Below are 19,204 nucleotides of genomic sequence, written 5' to 3' on the forward strand. Positions count from 1 at the left end.
GTGACAACTCCCCAAACGCACTGAAAACCAGGAAAGAATATGCAGTTCTCCCCAGGTTTTGCCTCGACACTGGTCAAAGCAGTCAGGATCCAATCACTCGTAGCTTCTGTGCTTGGTCCAAAGCCACCTGGTTTAATGAGGCTGCCTGCAGATTGGACCAGTTCTTCTTCCCTTCAGGGATGTGAATCAGCCTTTCTTCCTGCAATCCCAGAGAAGAATGTTGCCTGTTGTGTCTGGGTTTCACATCAGACAGGAGCAGTGTTGCTCTCTGCTTTTACCCACATCTCCCATACTATCAATGCTCACCCCCAGCATTTCTCAACATTGTGTCATCCCCGTACCCTACAGTTCTTTGATGCCTTCGGGTTTGGCAATGCATGTGGAGGGAGACTCTGAGCAGGGCCGGTGCAACCCATTAGGCGACCTAGGCAGTCGCCTAGGGCACTAACATCTGGGGGGCAGTGACCCCGGCGGCTGGATCTTCAGCCGCCCTGGTTGTCGTTAGTATTTCGGTGGGGGGACCTTCCGCCGCCTCTGTCGGGGGCGCCATTTTGGGGGCGGGACCTTCCGCCACCTAGGGCACCAAAAAAGCTGATGGTGCTCCTGACTCTGAGTGTTTCAGATGGTTCTGTGTTCCAGCAATTCATGGGGCAGGTAGTTAGAGCAGCAGGCACGTGATCTGCCCAGTCTGCAGGTCGTTGAACAACTGCGGGAACTCAGCTGAACTGCCGTAATAGAACAGGCAAATTCTGAGTAGATCTGTAGATCCAGGAGACAGATTCCCCCATGGCAAGTGAATCTTCTGGCAGCATAGAGGCACTCGAGTTGCTTCTACGGCCCCTGCCCCATGCATCCAGGCAACGAGGGCATGGCTGGGACGTAGCAGCATCTGGCTGAGAACCTTTGGAGCCATGGGCACCATTCCTCTGTGGCCAAAGGAGACTTAAAGTGACCTTTGCTTTCCTCGGGCCCACGCCAAGCACAGCTCGGCTGGCCTAGAAGCTCTAGACCTGTGTGCAACACGTTGCTCATGCAGTTGCTAAAAATCAGGCCTTGTATCTCAGTAAAGGTTTTGGCTGATCCTTCTCCGTCATGGGTCATATCCCTTGTCCCTGTTTGGAGCTGAATTCCTTTTGCAGCATGAGCCAAGCACGGACTGAAAAGGGCATAGTCCATTGTTCTGCAATAGGGGTTTTTTGCACCTTCCCCTGAAGCAGCTGGTGCAGGCTGCTGTCAGAGACAGGAGCCTGTGCTAGATATACTCCCAATCTGGCAACTCCTCCGTTCCCAGTGTAAGATGATTACACCCAGTGAATCCTACACACTGCCAGTGAAATGGGTTATTGGGTAGATTGCCAAGAGAGCGAGAGAGAGAGTGTGGGGGTCGAAGAGGAGATGCAGATTAGTAACACCCCAGGGTATACAGTCCAATCAAGTGCCCAAATCACCCCTTTCCTGAGCATCCCCCCCCACACATGGAGGAAGAGCTCTCTGTCTCCACATCCCTTCCAAACAGGGCGAGGTGCCTGGGGATCTGCCAGGAACCAGTCTCTGGTTAATGCATGTTGATTCACCCTGAGCGTTTCCAGGCGTCCTTGCCCCAATTCAGGAGGTCTCTAATTAGCCATCCTCAGCCTTTCCCCTGGGATAGTCTGCTGTTTACAGATCCCCTACCACAAGACCCTGCAGTGGAGATTTCCTGGTGGAGAAGGGATGGTGATTTACTCTATCTGGGCTTCTCCTTGTTTCTGCAGACCCTACTCTACCCTCCAGCCTCCTCTGCTTCTTGGAGAGTTTTAAATAGTTAAAAGTGGAGGGGAGCAGAGAGGGGCTTAGTGTCTGGTCCCCTGCATAGCAGTGGTTGGTCTGTGGTTCACAGGGCAAGCCCCACAATGGTTGTACAGCTTGGACCTTGTGCTGAGACTCAAGAGCCACTGCAGAAGCAATATATCTAGGCTGAGATTTTTCAAATTGCTTAAGAGACTCAGAAGCACATGACCCATGGAGGGAGAACTCCAGTTTCTAGTAAGTATCCTTGTACCTTCCTTTCCCCTTGGACTTATTGCTTGGAACAGCTTGCAAAGAAGCACCCTGGATATGAGGATGGGTCATTGCCAAGTGAGTGTTTAGACTTGAGGGCAATGGCTAAGGACTCTGACTCTTGGATGCAGTGGTGGCTGATGCTGTTGCATTGATCCTTCCAGCTAGAACTGGACCAGTGCTGCTGTGTCTGCTTCTTCAGATCTGGCTTTGGGCACTGCTCCTTAAGGGGAAATGAAAGGGTCTCTCTGTCTTCAGGGTCCTTTAACTCATCTGCTCCTCCTTCTTCTTGTAACACCACCAAAAAAGTACTTGTTGCTTTATGGGCAGAGTTCAAAGAGATAGAGGCTGGCCACCTGCTGAGCTGACAGCTGTCCCATCCACACCAACATCATATATTGGGACTACCCATCAGGCTCAGTCCCCAGGAGGAACAAACCCAAGGAAACTCGCTATGTCTTGGAGACATCCGGATGTGTCACTGAGAGTGTTCCTGTGCAGACAGAAATATCCTTAATGGGATCCAATGGCTGGAAGCTGAAGTGAGACAAATTCCTACCAGAAATAAAGTGCAAATTTGTAACAGTCAGTAATTAACCAAGGGAACAAACAAGGGGCGTGATGGATTCTCCATCGCTTGGAGTCTAAATCAATACTAGAGCCAGACTTTCAAAGGTACTTAGACTCCTAACTCCCATGATTTAAATTGGAATTAAGGGCCTAAGTACCTTTAAAAACCCGGGTCGAGTTAGTTGTCTAAAAGCTCTGCTCTAGCTCAGCTATGGACTGGATGCTGAAATACCTGGGTGAGGTCCTCTGGGCAGTGCTATGCGGGAGGTCAAAATGGTCACAGTCATGAACACACACACACGGTCACTGACAGTGAAAAACACCTGGAGCAGCCAATGCTGACCCACTTCAGCAGCCAAACAGGGCTCTGAGCACAAGGGGCTAAATTCTCTGCTGATGTAGTGCAGCAGAGAAACTGGCTCAGCAAGCAACTAATAGAGGCCTCAGCTGCTATTTCAGGCTGGGAAGCCCGCAGGGCCTTAAATCTCAGCCTCTGGACTATCTTGGGAGGGCAGGCCAGAGACTGAGAGGAACTGGCATAGGGCGCAAACACTACAGGCAGTGTGTGAAGATGTCACTTTCACTAGGAAGGACCTTATGGGAAGCCTTTGGAATTAGGGTGTCAGGAGCCCAATTTCCCACTCACTTTCAAGGAGAGCCAGGTACCACACTCTCTTAGGAACTTTTTGAAAAACCCTCCCTAATGCACTAAAGTTCAGTGCTGGAGGAACTACACAGTCAAGTCCTTTATCCGTAAATATACAAAACTAAATAGCCAGAGTTAAAATTACATTATTTTGCCTGAAGAAGAGCTCCAAAAGCTTGTCCCTTCTACCAACAGAAGTTGGCCCAATAAAAGATATTTCCTCACCTAACGTGTCTTTCTCGTTATTTCTTCATTAGCGCATCAGGTGCCTCTTTCACACTGTGTGTCATCAGGGAGGGCGATTGTGAAGGTGTAACTGATTTTGGGAGAAGGATTAATCTTGTGTTTTTAAGTTTTGTCTTTTAAAAAACTGCGTATTCATTTTACTGAGCTGTGCTGATTCTAAAGCATGTCTTTATTTTATATGCGGTGTGGCCTAAGGCAAGGATGCGACATTAATAAACATTTGCTTTGATTTATCAATAAATATCATCTTTGATACATGAGCATCTGCCCAGCAATCATTAAAACTCCCCATCCTCCACTGTAATCCTAGACTAGATTCACCAGTGGGCATCTTATCTTCATCTGTGTCAAAGGCCAGGCCAGGATTTGAGAGGGGATATTCCCAGGATGTTACAGTCCCCTCCCTATATCTGTTTGGATAGAGCTGGCGGAAACTTGGAATTTCCAGTTCGTGGAAAATCTCAACATTTCGAAATCTGGGTTCATTCCAGTTTGGACTGAAACCAACATTCTTTACATTTCCTGCGAACCGGAAATGCTGAAAAGTTTTCATTTGGGAAACACCGACCTCTGGTGTTTCTGAAACAAAAAATGCAGACCCTGTCAGCTTCTGAGTGAAATCGAGATGAGTCTTGTCAGTTTCACCGCTGCCAGACACTGAGTAGCCAGGATTCTTAGGGTTTCCTGGCTCCATAGCAGGGAACCTGGAAACCTGGGGATTCTCCCCATCCTTGGGGAGTCCACCAGTTGGGCTGCCCCTGAGCCATGGGCCCTGGAAGCCCTGGCTACCCAGGAGTCTGCCAGGAAACCAGGAAGGGTTCGCACTCAAGATGTTTCCACAACACATTTTGGGTTTGACCAATCAGCATTTTCCAGCTGAACTGTTTTGTCAGAAAGTTCCCGACCTGCTCCAACTTGGGGACTGATCTGATTTCTGAAGGTCCCACAGTCTGTGCTGGTGTAACCAACTGGGCAGTGTGTATAATATGCTCTACTGGTGTCGGCTAACTTGGCATTCATCACACTGGGATGCTGGGAATAACTGTCCGCTGAACTGTTTTCTCTAACTGGATAAAGCTCCCAATTTGGTGATTTTGGGTACCTCACTCAAGGCCTCTGATTCTGTTATCAGAAAGTGCTGAGCACCCTCTCTCTCTCTGTCTGAAAATCAGCCTCCTTTCAGGTCCTTTAAGTTGGGCATCCAAAATGATAAGTCACTTTTGAAAATTTAAGACTCCCGCCCCCCATAGTCTCCATCTGCTGGCAGAAGGATTCATAGCAACTGTCGGAGCCAGTGTACAAAGGAGCTTGGAGATACGGAGCTGAGCATGTGAAATGTCTCCTTCTTTTTGACTGGATGCATTGTTCAGAAATAAAGGAAATATTATAGAAGTAAACAAAACCAACGACGGTCCCAGATGAACGAATGCTGAGAGTGGACCCGGGTGCACTGCACTACCGAGGTGCAGAAGAATAGGGTACAACAGAGAGGGACAAACGTCAGGCAGAACCCCGATTCATTGCCCACTCTCAAGAGGGCATGCCTGCCATCATTGCTTATGAGTGAGGTAAATGTCTGTGCGTGACACACAAAATGGGAAGCCTCTCTGTGTACAAGTCCACCTGCTGTGTATCCAAGGGATTTGACTCAGCCTGCTGTGAATATCCTGATGATGCTAAGCCGGGAAATGCCTCTTCTGAGAGTCCAGGGAAACATGAAATGACAGGCACTTCTTTTGCCTTTAAGGGACTTCTCTGCAGTGACATTCGCCGCCAGGCTCTGTGAGCCTTCTCCTTCCCCATGATCTCTCCATATGCATGTAACCCTTCTGCCAGGTGAAGCCAGCAGCAACCAGGGCCGGGTTCAATATCTAGGGGTTCAAAAATACAGCACAAAACAGGCTACAGCCCTCACCCAGTAACCTCGGAAAATTACACACCACCCCTGGGTGCCTCGGAGAGGCAATACTCCCTCCCTCGCTAGCACAGAGTCTGAGTGTAGAAAAGAAACTTTTAATAAAAGGAGGGAAGTAACTCAGTGTTAATTTGGGAAAACACCACAGACTGGGTTCATAATCATAAACCATGCGCAACAGACCCACCCCTAAGTAAGTTGGGCAGTGTCCTTTTCCCCTCAGGTTCTTGAGTCCAGCAACCCAAAAGTCCCTTTAATGTGCCTGTCCCTTCTCTGCAACCCATTCACAGTTACTGTCCATGGTCAGTGCAGACCCAGAGGTGCATCTACAGAGTTCACCTCCTACCCTGGGTGAAGGTAAGGAGGCACCTTACTCGCTCCACTGCTCAGACACTCACTTGCTGCCCCTCTCCACCAGCTGCCCTGCTGGCCACTCACTGCGCCACCTGGCCACCCTGCCAACTGCTCTGTGCCACCTCACCAGCCACTTGTTTGCCAGCCAATTGTCAATCACCTGCTGCTGCTACCTACCTCTCTGCTGTGACCTCTGTACATTAGATTCAGTGATTTTCAGCTCTTTGCAGGCTGGGCAGAAACCCTGCCCCATCTTGAGTGATTTCAGCTCTCAGTGATTTTTAGTTCTTTCCAGGCATGGTAGAAACGCACTCCTACCACCACTGCTTTCAGCTCTGATTGAGCATTTAAAGTAACCAAACAACTCATAATAAAACCTATTTAGCTCTTTCTTGGAGACTGGGGGGGGAAAGAAAAGAAAAATAGGAAACAGATTCAACCAGTCCAGGAAAACTGTTAAGGAAGGTTCACAGCCTTCTAACTGAGTCTTCTTCTCTCACTCCCCTTATTGTCATAGGCCTCTGGCATTCAAGCCCCTGGCTTAACAAGGTTATTTCAACTGAGGGTGACCCCCTCATTTGTGACAGATTAAACCCAGTCCTGCTTCCCTGTATTCTTACAATAATTACAACATTGGTAACCATATTTCATTACCCTGCATTCAGTACTAAAGTGATTTGTAACCCAACACCAGCCAAAGCTGATCACTTTGCCACCACTCTGTCTACTGAATATCTAAGCAGAGCAGTAGCAAACTGTATTTACATATCAGAGGGGTCGCTGTGTTAGTTTGGATCTGTAAATGCAGCAAAGAGTCCTGTGGCACCTTATAGACTAATAGATGTATTGGAGCGTGAGTTTTCGTTGCCATGCATCTGATGAAGTGGGTATTCACCCATGAAAGCTCATGCTCCAATACGTCTGTTAGTCTATAACAGGGGTCGGCAACCTATGGCACGTGTGCCAAAGATGGCACGCGGGCCAATTTTTAAGGGCACGCTGGAGCCTGCCGGGACTCCAGTGTGCCATTAAAAATCCTGCCGACGCGGCAAGCTGCAGGGTCCGCGCTCCCTGGCCGGAGCGCCGGCCGAGCGCAGCAAGCCACCGGCCCCTCCCCCGCCTTCCCCCTCTTCCTCTGGGGGCTGGGGCTGCGTGCTCCCATGGGGCAGCATTTGGCTCCGTGGGGAGGGAAAACTGCTCCCCGCTCATCCAGAGCCCTGCCGCCATGTGCGCTCTGAGGGGCGGGGCTGCGCACGCGCGGCAGCGACAAAACTCCAGATGAGCGGGGAGCCTCATGGTAAGGGGTCTGGGGCTGGGGGGGGTTGGATAAGGGTTGGGGGCAGTCAGGGGACAGGGAGCAGGGTGGGTTGGATGTGGGGGTGGGATCCCAGGGGGGTGGTTAGGGGTGAGGGTCTCTGGAGGGGGCAGTTAGGGAGCAGGGGGGGTGGATGGGGCATGGGAGTCCTGGGATCTGTTAGGGGGTGAGGGGTGGATAGGGGTCAGGGCAGTCAGGGGACAGGGAGCGAGGAGGGTCCTGGGGGGCAGTTAGTGTGGGGGGGTTCTCTGGAGGAGGTGGTCATGGGACAAGGAGCTGTGGGGGATTGGATGAGTCGGGAGTTCTGGGGGGGGGCTGTCAGGAGGTAGGGGTGTGGAGAGGGGTTGGGCAGGCAGGGAGCAGGGGGGTTGTATGGGTCCAGAGTTCTGGGGGTCCTGTCAGGGGGTGGGGAGCGGTTGGATGGGGCATGGTTGTCCAGGGGGTTTTGTCTGGGTGCGGGGGTGTGGATAAGGGTTGGGGCAGTCAGGGGACAGGTAGGGGGTAGAGTCCTAGGGGGGCAGTCAGGGGACAAGGGGCAGGGAGGCTTAGATAGGGGGTGGGGTCCCAGGAGGGGTTAGTTGGGACAAGGAGCGGGGGGGTTGGGGGTTCTGGGGGGGGGCGGTCACCCAGCCCCCTGCCCTGAGCCCTGAACCACCCAGCCCTCTGACTCCTTCACCCCCTCCCATGACCCCAGCCCTGACTCTGGCATCCCCACACATACCCAGCCCCCCTACCCTGACACCTGCACCCCCCTCACATGCCCCCAGCCCTCTGCCTTGACTCTTGCACTCCCCACATCCCCAGTCCCCCCACATCCGATGCACCCTGCACATCCCCACCTCCACCCTGAGCACCAAATGGGAGCTCCTGCACCCCCACTCACATTCCCACCTGCACCCCTCACACCAAATACAGCAGGTAAGTGCCCCCACACCCAAACCAGGTAAGTGCCCCCACACCCAAACCTCCTGCCTCAACCCTGAGCCACCTCCCTCATTCTAGCTCCTGGCCAGACCCTTCACCCCCAGCCCTGTGCTCAGTCCACTCCCACCCTCAGCTCAGTGCAGAGAGAGGAAAAGAATGGGCCAGAACCAGGGAGAAGGTAGGTACCCACTGTATGTGGGCAGGGCCGGGACCCCAGACCGGCAGCTGGCTGAGCGGGTCCAGCAGCCGGGATGCCAGCTGGCAGATGGAACCCCTGAACGGCAGTGGGCTGAGCCGGCTGGGGTCCTTCCCAGCTGGGGTCCTGGCTGCAGGCCCCACTCAGCCCAGTGCCGGCTAGGTGAACAGAACCCCAGACCAGCAGCGGGCCTGCGGCATAAGATCAACATTTTAATTTAATTTTAAATGAAGCTTCTTAAATATTTTGAAAACCTTGTTTATTTTACAATACAACACTAGTTTAGTTATATAATATATAGACTTGCAGAGAGAGACTTTCTAAAAAACATTAAAATGTATTACCGGCACACGAAACCTTAAATTAGAGTGAATAAATGAAGACTTGGCACACCACTTCTGAAAGGTTGCCGACCCCTGGTCTATAAGGTGCCACAGGACTCTTTGCTGTATTTACACAAACACACCCAAAGTCTCTCCCCCCTCCCAGATAGCTGTCAGGGGAGCATTCATTCAGACCCTGCTTACATGCATATAGCTCTGACTTGATCACTGGTTATAAGAAAACACTAGCCAGAGTGGGGAATAAGCAATCAGAATGAGGTGACTTTGAAGGTGTCCAGACTAAAGATATCAAGCTGTAAATATCCTCTGAACCTTCCCGTCAGTTATCTGGGAATAGCAGATTTCTACAGAACCATGCTTCGGTATTACACCTCCCATTGTCCTTAGTGAGATTGTGAACACTGGATTTAGACACCAGGTGCAGGTTGCGGATGACTTCTCTATGTTGCATATTGAAGTTAAACTCGTCAGAACAGGACTGTGTCTTCTGCGCACTTTACAGCTTCATGCACAGTCTCAATGTTTAACTAATAATAATCCCTCAGAACAACCCTGCTTTCACAAGCCTCTCCCACAAGGACAAGAAAAGAGTCCTGAATTTATTTTGGGCCTTTGGTGTCACCACTTTGCTCCATGACATGAGGACACAAAGTCCTCCTGCATTTACATAATGTTATCATGACTGGTTGTCTAATTCTGGATCCATGTCAAGGTGCTGGTCTTAATCTCAGGAGCCTCCGGCTACAGCCCAGCTGTCTCAGAGATAGCTTCTATCTCCATGCACCAAGACAACAGCTGTGGTTAACAGAGATCTAAGTGCCTGATGGTCCTCAGAGTGAAAGTGCTGGGGGCCCAGGCCAGATCTGGGGGAAGATCCTTTTCTGTGAAATTTCCTATTGCTGAAAATCTGGATGAGCCTGAGTTTTGTCACTTATAGGGTGCAGTAGGACTCATCCATTCACGCGAGCCTTCTCTCAATACACCATTTCTGAAGACAAACTCTAAGGGCCTGGGAAAGTGGCCAACGATGGGTGAGAAGTAAGAAAGGATTGGTGCTCTCCTTAATCATGCATCTGGCATCCAGCTGCTCTGGTGATAAGCAACCTATATATGGACTGAGAGATAACACAAATGTCACAATACTGGGTCACCATGTGATTATTTTCATAGATTCATAGACTTAAGGTCAGAAGGGACCATTATGGTGATCTAGTCTGACCTCCTGCACAATGCAGGCCACAGAATCTCACCCACCCACTCCTGTAATAACCCCCTAACCTATGTCTGAGTTATTGAAGTCCTCAAATTGTGGTTTAAAGACCCCAAGGTGCAGAGAATCCTCCAGAAAGTGACCCGTGCCCCATGCTGCAGAGGAAGGTGAAAAACCTCCAGGGCCTCTGCCAATCTTCCCTGGAGGAAAATTCCTTCCCGACCCCAAATATGGCGATCAGTTAAACCCTGAGCATGTGGGCAAGACTCACCAGCCAACACCCAGGAAAGAATTCTCTGTAGTAACTCAGATCCCATCCCATCTAACATCCCATCACAGACCATTGGGCATATTTACCTGCTAATAATCAAAGATCAATTAATTGCCAAAATTAGGCTATCCCATCATACCATCCCCTCCATAAACTTATCAAGCTTAGTCTTGAAGCCAGATATGTCTTTTGCCCCCACTGCTCCCCTTGGAAGGCTGTTCCAGAACTTCACTCCTCTAATGGTTAGAAACCTTCATCTAATTTCAAGTCTAAACTTCCTAGTGTCCAGTTTATATCCATTTGTTCTTGTGTCCACATTGGTACTAAGCTTAAATAATTCCTCTCCCTCCCTGATATTTATCCCTCTGATATATTTATAAAGAGCAATCATATCTCCCCTCAACCTTATTTTGGTTAGGCTAAACAAGCCAAACTCTTTCAGTCTCCTTTCATAAGACAGGTTTTCCATTCCTCGGATCATCCTAGTAGCCCTTCTCTGTACCTGTTCCAGTTTGAATTCATCCTTCTTAAACGTGGGAGACCAGAACTGCACACAGTATTCCAGATGAGGTTTTATCTCATGTGACAAATAGGAATGGTGATTCATCCCCATAGGTGAAGGTCTTCAGAGGTATTTAGGTTTGGTATTTGGTTTCAATGGGAGCTAGGCACCTAAATACCTTTGAGGATCTGGGCCTAAGCACCTTAGGAAAAACTGAACCGCAGGAAACAATTTTTCCCCGTTCTGCCCTAGTCCACTCTTGCCACCCTCTTAAATGAAGGGAAAATAGGAAAGCCAGAGTCAGTAGGTCATTTCCAAGATGTATTCCAGAGAGTCTACCCGAGGGTGCTGCGAATTAGAGTGACATCTTATCAGTTAGGTGGCACCTTTCATCTGAGACTTTCAAAGCAGTTTCCCAACAATAATTAATGAAACCTTAAAACCTCCCTGGGAGGCAGGTATATATTGTTCTTAGGCCTGGCTGAAAAATTTACTCCTAAACCATTTTCGTGAAAAATGTCCACAAGCCACAGAAAAGTACAATTTTTCATCAATAAACTGAATGCCTGAAAACTTAAATATTTCAAAGTGTTTCGGTTTTCAGTCAAAATTTTTATTGCTTGACCCTACTTTGGTTTGTTATGAAATATACTTAAGCGAAAGAACCAATGTTAGTCAGGTTTATGAATATGGTACAGGAAAATGGGTTTATATTATACCAGTCTCCGAAGAGCAGTTCTGTGCAGCAATGTTACACTTACCTTGTGCAGAAGGTGTGCTTCCCAAGTTACATATTTTAGCTGGTATTATTTATATGATTTTACAAGTTACACATTTTTTTACACGCCACCAAAATTCAATCCATCAGCTTGTCCCAGTTGCCTAACTTTTTTGTTCTGGTCTTTCTTTATCTTTGTTTTGGATCTTTGTTTTGGTATTGATCCATGAAGGTCCTTCTCTAGCTTGCACTAAGACATATAACAAATGTATCTTTATTTTGACAAGTTTCCTATCTGCTTATGTGGAATGCTTACTTCAGCAAATCTAAGGTGTTATGGGATACTTAGCATAAGTGAATGAGATTTTGATATAGGCTGGTTTATACTATATCACTGTTAGAATATTTGTGATTAATGTTGTTGGTGCTTAATGCATACTAATATGTATATATATGGTGCGGATATTATGTATTACTGATATCTATTTATAAGTTAGCCAGCATATATTAGTCAACAGGGCCCCTGCTTGTCACCTTGTTTGTTATAGTCAAGGTGATTCTTTTGCCAAATTAATATATGAATTAGTGGTAAGAACCCTTTATATGTGATTTAAAGTGTTTTAACAAACGCTGTAAGCGGCAATACATAATTACCACAGCTAAAACTAATCCACCTTGTAACACAAGCAAAACCTTAAATGCAACCTCATCCAAGTGCAGGAAATCAGCATGTCAAGATCCCCACTATGGACCAAGTTACTCAAGGCCTGTTTTGCCTCGTGCGTGTTATTGCTAATGTGAATAATGTATGTGTTTTTTTGTCGAGTCATGTTTTAAAGTGATTAATATGCACATTAAAACTGGTAGGTAAGTGTTAGAATCGTTTTGGTATTGAGCTTACTTCGGAGAATAGATTTGTTTTGAAAAACTGGGCTAGGCGTTATTACAGTGTGTTCCACAGTGCTACGTACACGAGGAGTATAACAGCAATCCGGAGTAGTGACATTACAAGTGACATTTCTTGGAATTAGTTACTACACAGTACTGTCCATTCATGTTATAGGTCACCCTTCCTGCAGATTTTTACCATTTGGTAAGCGTTACTGGGCAGGAGACGCTGGCTTCTCTGTCTCTGATACTGGGCTGAGCCAGTCTGGAGTTGTGATGTTAAAACATCCCTGGCATAAGAAGCTGTGTGGGGTGTTTATCAGGTGCGCATTGCTGAATGATACACCAATAGTTGACGTAGATTCAGCTGCTTTTTGTAGATATTGCCTTCAAGTTCAGTGTAGATACTGCTGAATGGACAGCAACCACTTTACCGGTATTAAATATTGCAGTGTCAGGATCCAATATTGGTAGTGATACCATAAGAGAAGTGTACATGGAATCAGATACTAAGCAAGATTGTTTTGAATAACATGTGCCTCAGTAAAGATGTTGTGTTACTGACCTCAAATGGTTCTTAAAGGGAATTTGGTTACCTGCTTTAACACACTGCCAGCTAGCTATAGTTTTTGTTACCAGTTAGCTAACTGTTTATTGTTAATAAGGTTGGGCAATTTTCCTTTTTCATTGTTTTCTAATGAGTTGGTTATGGGAGTTACCTGGTAAATGGTACATATAATTTTCCTACCAACATGATTTCCCCTTGCTTTTACGTTGTTTACTGTAAATGATTTATTAATTTGTACTTGTGTTTTTACAGTTTAGCAATGGTATGCATATTATAAATGGTGTACTGTTTCTTAGTGGCCAGGCCCTCAATACCATAGTTTAAAAATGATTTCCACTGCCTGGTGGTCAAAATAGTATATATTACCCCTGTTTCAAGAAGATGTTTAGATTTAGATAATTGTAAAGGTGCGGACTCATCCCTGTGGTGCCTCCTGCTGATGACTTCTGGGAATTAGCTCGATTCAGCTCTGGAGCACCCTCTGCAGGCTGGTGATCCACCTGTCCTCTGGCCCCCGTGTCCTTTTACCTGGGGTGCTGCCCCTGGCAGTAACCCCTCAGTCTTAGGGTCTCCCCTCCCTGTGGAACCCCCACCCACTATTCCCACCTTGCCTCAGTATCAGGCTACTGCCAGTCAATGTCTAGCCCCTGCGCCCTGGGGCAGGCTGCAGTATCAGCCACTCATCACTGGCAAAGAGGGTTTGGACCTGCTGCCTTGGCCTACCCCTGGGCTGCCCTCTGCAACCCCTAGTACCCTTTAGCCCAATGCTAGGCCGCAGCCTGGGGCTTTCCAGGCTGGAGCTCCCCAGCTCCTCAGCCTTTCCACAGCCCTGCTCCACTCAGGTACTCTGCTCTGGTCCCTGCAACCAGGCCCTTCTCCCTCTACAGGCAGAGGGAGACTCCTTGGGCTTCTGGCTTACAGCCTCTTATAGGGGCCAGCTGGGCCTGATTGGAGCATGGCCACAGCTGAGCCTACTTTCCCCAATCAGCCCAGGCTTCTTGCCCCAGCCACAGCCCTCTCCTGGGCTGTTTTAAGCCCCTCAGGGCAGGAGCAGGGGACCACCCTGCTACAATCATCTTGAAATGTAGTCAAGAATTTCATCTAGATTTTGGAGTGATCTTCAGTATTTTGAAAGATACCAGACTGTGAAATAGTTTTTCGACCAGCCCTTGAGTTTTGTGGACATTCCTGTTAAGATGCTATTTTTTTTTTAATTGGAGATATACCAATCTCCTAGAACTGGAAGGGACCTTGAAAGGTCATCGAGTCCAGCCCCCTACCTTCACTAGCAGGACCAATTTTTGCCCCAAATCCCTAAGTGGCCTCCTCAAGGATTGAACTCACAACCCTGGGTTTAGCAGGCCAGTACTCAAACCAAGATGCTATTGTTGCTGGTTTTGTAACTTATATTGCCTTTGGTTTGCCTCTGTTTTTATATATATATATATTTTACAGCTAGCTGGGGCCAAAAGCAGTTTTTTTTTGTACTTAGCATAGTTTGTGTTGATTCTTGACCTTGAACGCAGAGCAACTTTTTTTTTATCTCTGGGCCAAGCTGAATTTTAAATTAACCCGTTCCTAGACAAATTGCTCACACTGTGTCAGAGGCTCTTCTTTGGTGATTAAAAGCTCCTCTGAGATGTATGATTTTATTTAGATTGAAGGTACCTTCTAATGGGCATTGTTTAGATGGATTTTCACGCGTGTGAAGATTCCAATCATTTAAATACCTGCAGGTTTTAGGACCATAATGTACGTACATGTAATATGCTGGGGTACCTTTAGGGGGTGAGGTGGAATGTTTAGACTGTCCCTTACCCATTTTCCACTCACACACACAGGGAGGGTGCCCTGTCCGCACTAGCGGCTCATAAACTAAGGATCTCTCCCTACAGGGTACTCACACAGGAGAGACTAATGAGGATGACCATGACTCTCCTACACCTTCCTTTAGCAAAGAGCGTCGGCTAGTCTCTGGGAGACGGCGCCGCTTACTCTGATTGCGTCCAGTGAGATGATCAGACTGTCAGTAGCCCACACGGAAAGGAAGTCGGGGAGGGAAGATGGGTTCACACACTCCTAGACCCAGGTAGCTTCCTCGCCGGACGATGCGAGGCCGAGTCAGCCCACCGTGGGTCGGATCTCCTAAAGATCCACTAGTTACCGGGCTTGCGTTAGAGTAGTCCTGGTCACGAGCTTTCGCTTCACAGGGTACTCTGGGCGTCTTCCGGTAACAGTCACTCACACTGGTGTACACACACACACACCAAGGCCATTATTTTCTATTACCACGATGCATCTTATTTTGCTGCACAGTCAATAAATTCAGATGGCGTGAACCCAACAGAGACAGACGTCCCCGCGGACAGTCCTTCTCCCAGTGCAGCTCTGGGGCATATGATGGGGGATTTTTACAAGAGCTCTTCATACAAACAGCTTCAGAAGCTACCCATTCGCTGACAAAACAGGAGTAATTGAAGGATTGTGTTGTAATTAAGTGATTCTTCCGGTGGCCACCTTTTCTGGCTCTCTAACTGATACTGAGGCCAGTCAACTGTACAGAACTTCTTTAATTTACTTTTAGTCATTGGATCCAAACCAAACATCTTCCAATTCGCTAGAATGCATTCTAGGGGCGTACACCTTGCCCTACCGGCCGTACCCTGCTCCTGCACCATACCATGGGCATGCTCTTGACCCATTATAGGACGCTCTATCGTCTAACGGGAATTACAACGGCTGGGCGTCCCCAGCCTTGGGCAAAAGTCCACACCACTGGACTGTTCCTACCTTATTCATGGGACCGGAGCCTCACCGTCGCCCGCAACAGCTTCTTCACTATCTGAGTGTGTTGCACCGTTGTGTCCTCCAAGGTCGGCCTGGCCCCCGGTAAAGGCACCAGTGCGCGCTGGGCGTCAGCTGTGACCGTCGTTCGCCGGCCGTCGGAGGAGTCCGAGCAAGGCACAATTTTGCCTCGAGCCCACCCAGGGACGCCAAAACTGTTGCCGGCCCAGAGGGCTCGAGGGGGGCAACAGCGGGGTTTGTTGTCCAGTGTGCGTTGCACTAATTAACACACCAGGATGGAGAAGCAAACCAAGTTTATTTGAGTTCAAAAAAAGGTGCAAGGGAGAAATAGCAATTTTAAATCTTGCACACCCGCATGCAGGCAGGGTTTTAGTATTTATATTTTTGGGGGGGGGGTTTATTTGTATTTTTTATTGTGTAGGGGCTATTTTTTATGCATATAACTTTGATTACAGCATTTGCTTTTTGCCTATTTTATTTAGTATTGGCTGCATCTAGTGCCAACCGGCCTTGCAGCTGCTAGTAGTTAGCACATAGCACGGGAGGTTACAAAAGTTTAGTAAGGCTAACAGAAGCATTTTACATAGAGGTACTTTGGTTTACATGGGCTCAGAGCCATTTTCCCGAGTTACCTAGATTTATGCCTAGTGACACCAACACTATCATATTAATTAACCAAGAAGTATGCAGTAATGATACATTTGTTTTTACACAGTAATCAGATTTCGCCATATTTTAGTGAGAAAGATTTAAAACCACAGGTATATGTGTGAACTTACGTTGCGTAATAATATACAGTTTAAATAACAGTTAGACCCGGCCCAGCGAGTGGTTTTTATAATGTTTCTATAGTTGATTGCATACTCATTTGTCCATGTATAGTAGGCAGAAGTGTAGTGGACCAGTCTGTTATTTATAACACACTTAAAAAAAAATTTTTCAACACGGCGTTTTTTTCCACTGTGTACTGATATTTCCTGGTGTTTGTGGTCTGTGGCATGCACTCTTAAATAGCTTAAGTTGGTTAACAGTAAAAAAAATTTTTGTTTATTTGTTTGGTGTTACATTTCCCTTGTTTTTAGTAACCTGAATGTATACATAGATTAACTTAGTTTATTTACAATACAATACGGATCAAGTCATTTATAACACAAGCTGTGCTTTGGTACAGCACATGACAGAAAAATGACCTGGTTTTTCACTCTTTATTCCCCCCCTCCTTTGTTAAAATACATTTTTGCTTTTTATTCAGGTTTTTCAATTCTTTAGCATAACTATACATGTTTTAGGTGCTTTTGCAAAGACATTCATTTTTACTTTTTTAACTTGTGCATTACTAGTGTTCCATAATAAACAGGAGTGCACTCTTCTTGGACATGATTTTAAGTTGTAGTCAAGGGAGGGGCACCAACCACCCTCAACAGCACCTTCTGTCTCAGCACCGATACCCTAATCCTAGCCTGGTGAGATGGGAGGCCCTGGGTGATGGTGGTCTGGAGAGCTAGCCCACTCCTCACTCACTCCACAGCAGCAGCTCCTGTCCCATGGGTCTAGGCTTAGCTCCCTGCACCCGGCGTTCTGACCAGGTACATGGGGGTCACAGCACCACTCAAGTTTGGCACCCTTGGTTTCATGATTTCTGTGTCGAAAGGAACCTATGCTAAACTCACATTTGCATTTAACACAGAGAAAAATAGCAGAAATGCTGAAGGAAATCTGAGTCAGGCCCAGAGCCTCAATGGACATTATGAGCCTAAATACCCTTGAGGATCTATCAGGGCTTCAGACCCACATCCTTCCTAGCTTGTGAAAGTGACTTGACAACAACTAGGACTACTACTAACAGATATTGTCAATACCCCTTTTCAGACGGGACTGTGTATGAGGTATCCAACTGGTACCCAAGAAGCCATCTCTTGATTTAACAGACATTACCTGCTACTGCCTGGTATCCTTCTACTTTTGAATATAGTAAGCGAAAAACGAGCAAAGAGCCATATACAATGACACCTGTGGCCTAGATCCCTCCAGGCTGGGGTGTGCAGTGAAAATAATGCTGGCCATGCTGCTGAATGGACAGAAGGAGAATGTCACTGGACTGTGGCCAGAATGTCCATATCCATATTACTGGTCTCTCAGTGGATTTGGTGATCATGATCAATTACTCTCCTGGAGTGAAGCTATAGCAGGAGTTAACAGAAAAGTGCTGAGCTGGGCCCAACCCTTTTTTTCTGCAGTTCTTAGAGAATAGTGAATACCTTGTGGAGTTGCACCTGGTTCTGGTCTTTCCCTCATCCTATTTAACATCTCCATGAGGCCATGTGTGTGTGTGTGTGTGGGGCGGGGAGGATCACAAGAAATCATGGACTCATTGGCAGGTGAGCGCTGTGCTTGAGAATGCAAATACTGGAAATACTGGAAGTGCCGGCAGAGCTGTTCTGGCTCCCCATAAAAGTGCCAGAATGACATGCTGGAGGGTTTTGGCAGGACTCATGGGTTGAGTCTCAACTGCTGGCAACATGCAGATTACACATCGTTTAACATATCATTTACAGCTGCAACTGCAAATGCTACTATCTCTCAGCAGGCCCATTGCCTGGCTGACATTGGCACCTGGATGGTGAGCGGTTTGCTGAAACTAAACCTGGTGACTGAAGAGGGAAACATTTGGAAGATCTGGACACCCCTATAACTTTGCCTTCTATTGAGTCTGCTTTCAGATGGTCAGATCAGTGTGCAGCCTGGGGCCTTCTGGACCTTGCACTGCTGATGTTGGATACTCACATGACTACAGTGGCTAAAAATGTCTCCTCCACTGCGCAGCTCCTTGTCCCGCTCCTCGCAGACACTGACTAGGCCATGGTGTTCTACACTTTCATGCCCTCCCGGTTGGATTACGGCAGCTCGCCCCGCCTAGCAATGAGTACCCCAACATTAAAAACGCTTTCATTAGTCCAGCATGCAGCAGCCCATCTCCTCAACCAGATGGGTGGCTGCGAGTACATCACCTTGGTGCACTGCTCACAGCAGTAGCTCCCTATACCCCAGAGTGGCCTAGATTCAGGCTGAGCACTAATCTTTAATGCCTTCCAGGTAACTGGCCCAAGCCTGCCTCTTTGCAGCCATGATCTCCCTAGGCAGGCAAGTTTCTCAGGAACTATGAAATCGTCCGCCCCAAGGGCAAAGCCCACCAGGGCAACAGAGAGAGCTTTCTCTGCAGCTGGCCCATGAGGGTGGAAACAGATACCATACAAATTTTCCCCGGCCACAACATAAAGAACTACAAATGTGGAGAAAGAGGAGAAAACTTTCTGGCTGCCTCGGGGAAAGGTAGAGAGGAAAAGAGACCACGTGGGGCCTTTATACAGTGGTGATGACACTTCTATTAGGCAATGGCATGCAGAGATGAGTGTGGTAAAAATGGAGAGAGAGAGAATCAAGAGTACTTAATCCTTCAGTGCTATTCTTGCTTTGTGGGTGAATTTGATATAACTTGAGTGGACTTTATTTCTGTTAAAAGAACAAAGCCTCCTCCCCTCTTGGCCCAGGCAGATGGACAGAGTAACCCCTGCTCCCATGTCCACTAGACCCTGTTGGGAAGCTGGGGGGGGGGGGGGGAAACACAACCGCTCACCTTGTTTGCAACCCAAGATGACTAATATGGATGCCAGGGACCCAGGAAGTGCCAGGCG

The sequence above is a fragment of the Mauremys mutica genome, chromosome 4 (genome assembly GCF_020497125.1).
Source record: "Mauremys mutica isolate MM-2020 ecotype Southern chromosome 4, ASM2049712v1, whole genome shotgun sequence".
NCBI lineage: Eukaryota > Metazoa > Chordata > Testudines > Geoemydidae > Mauremys > Mauremys mutica.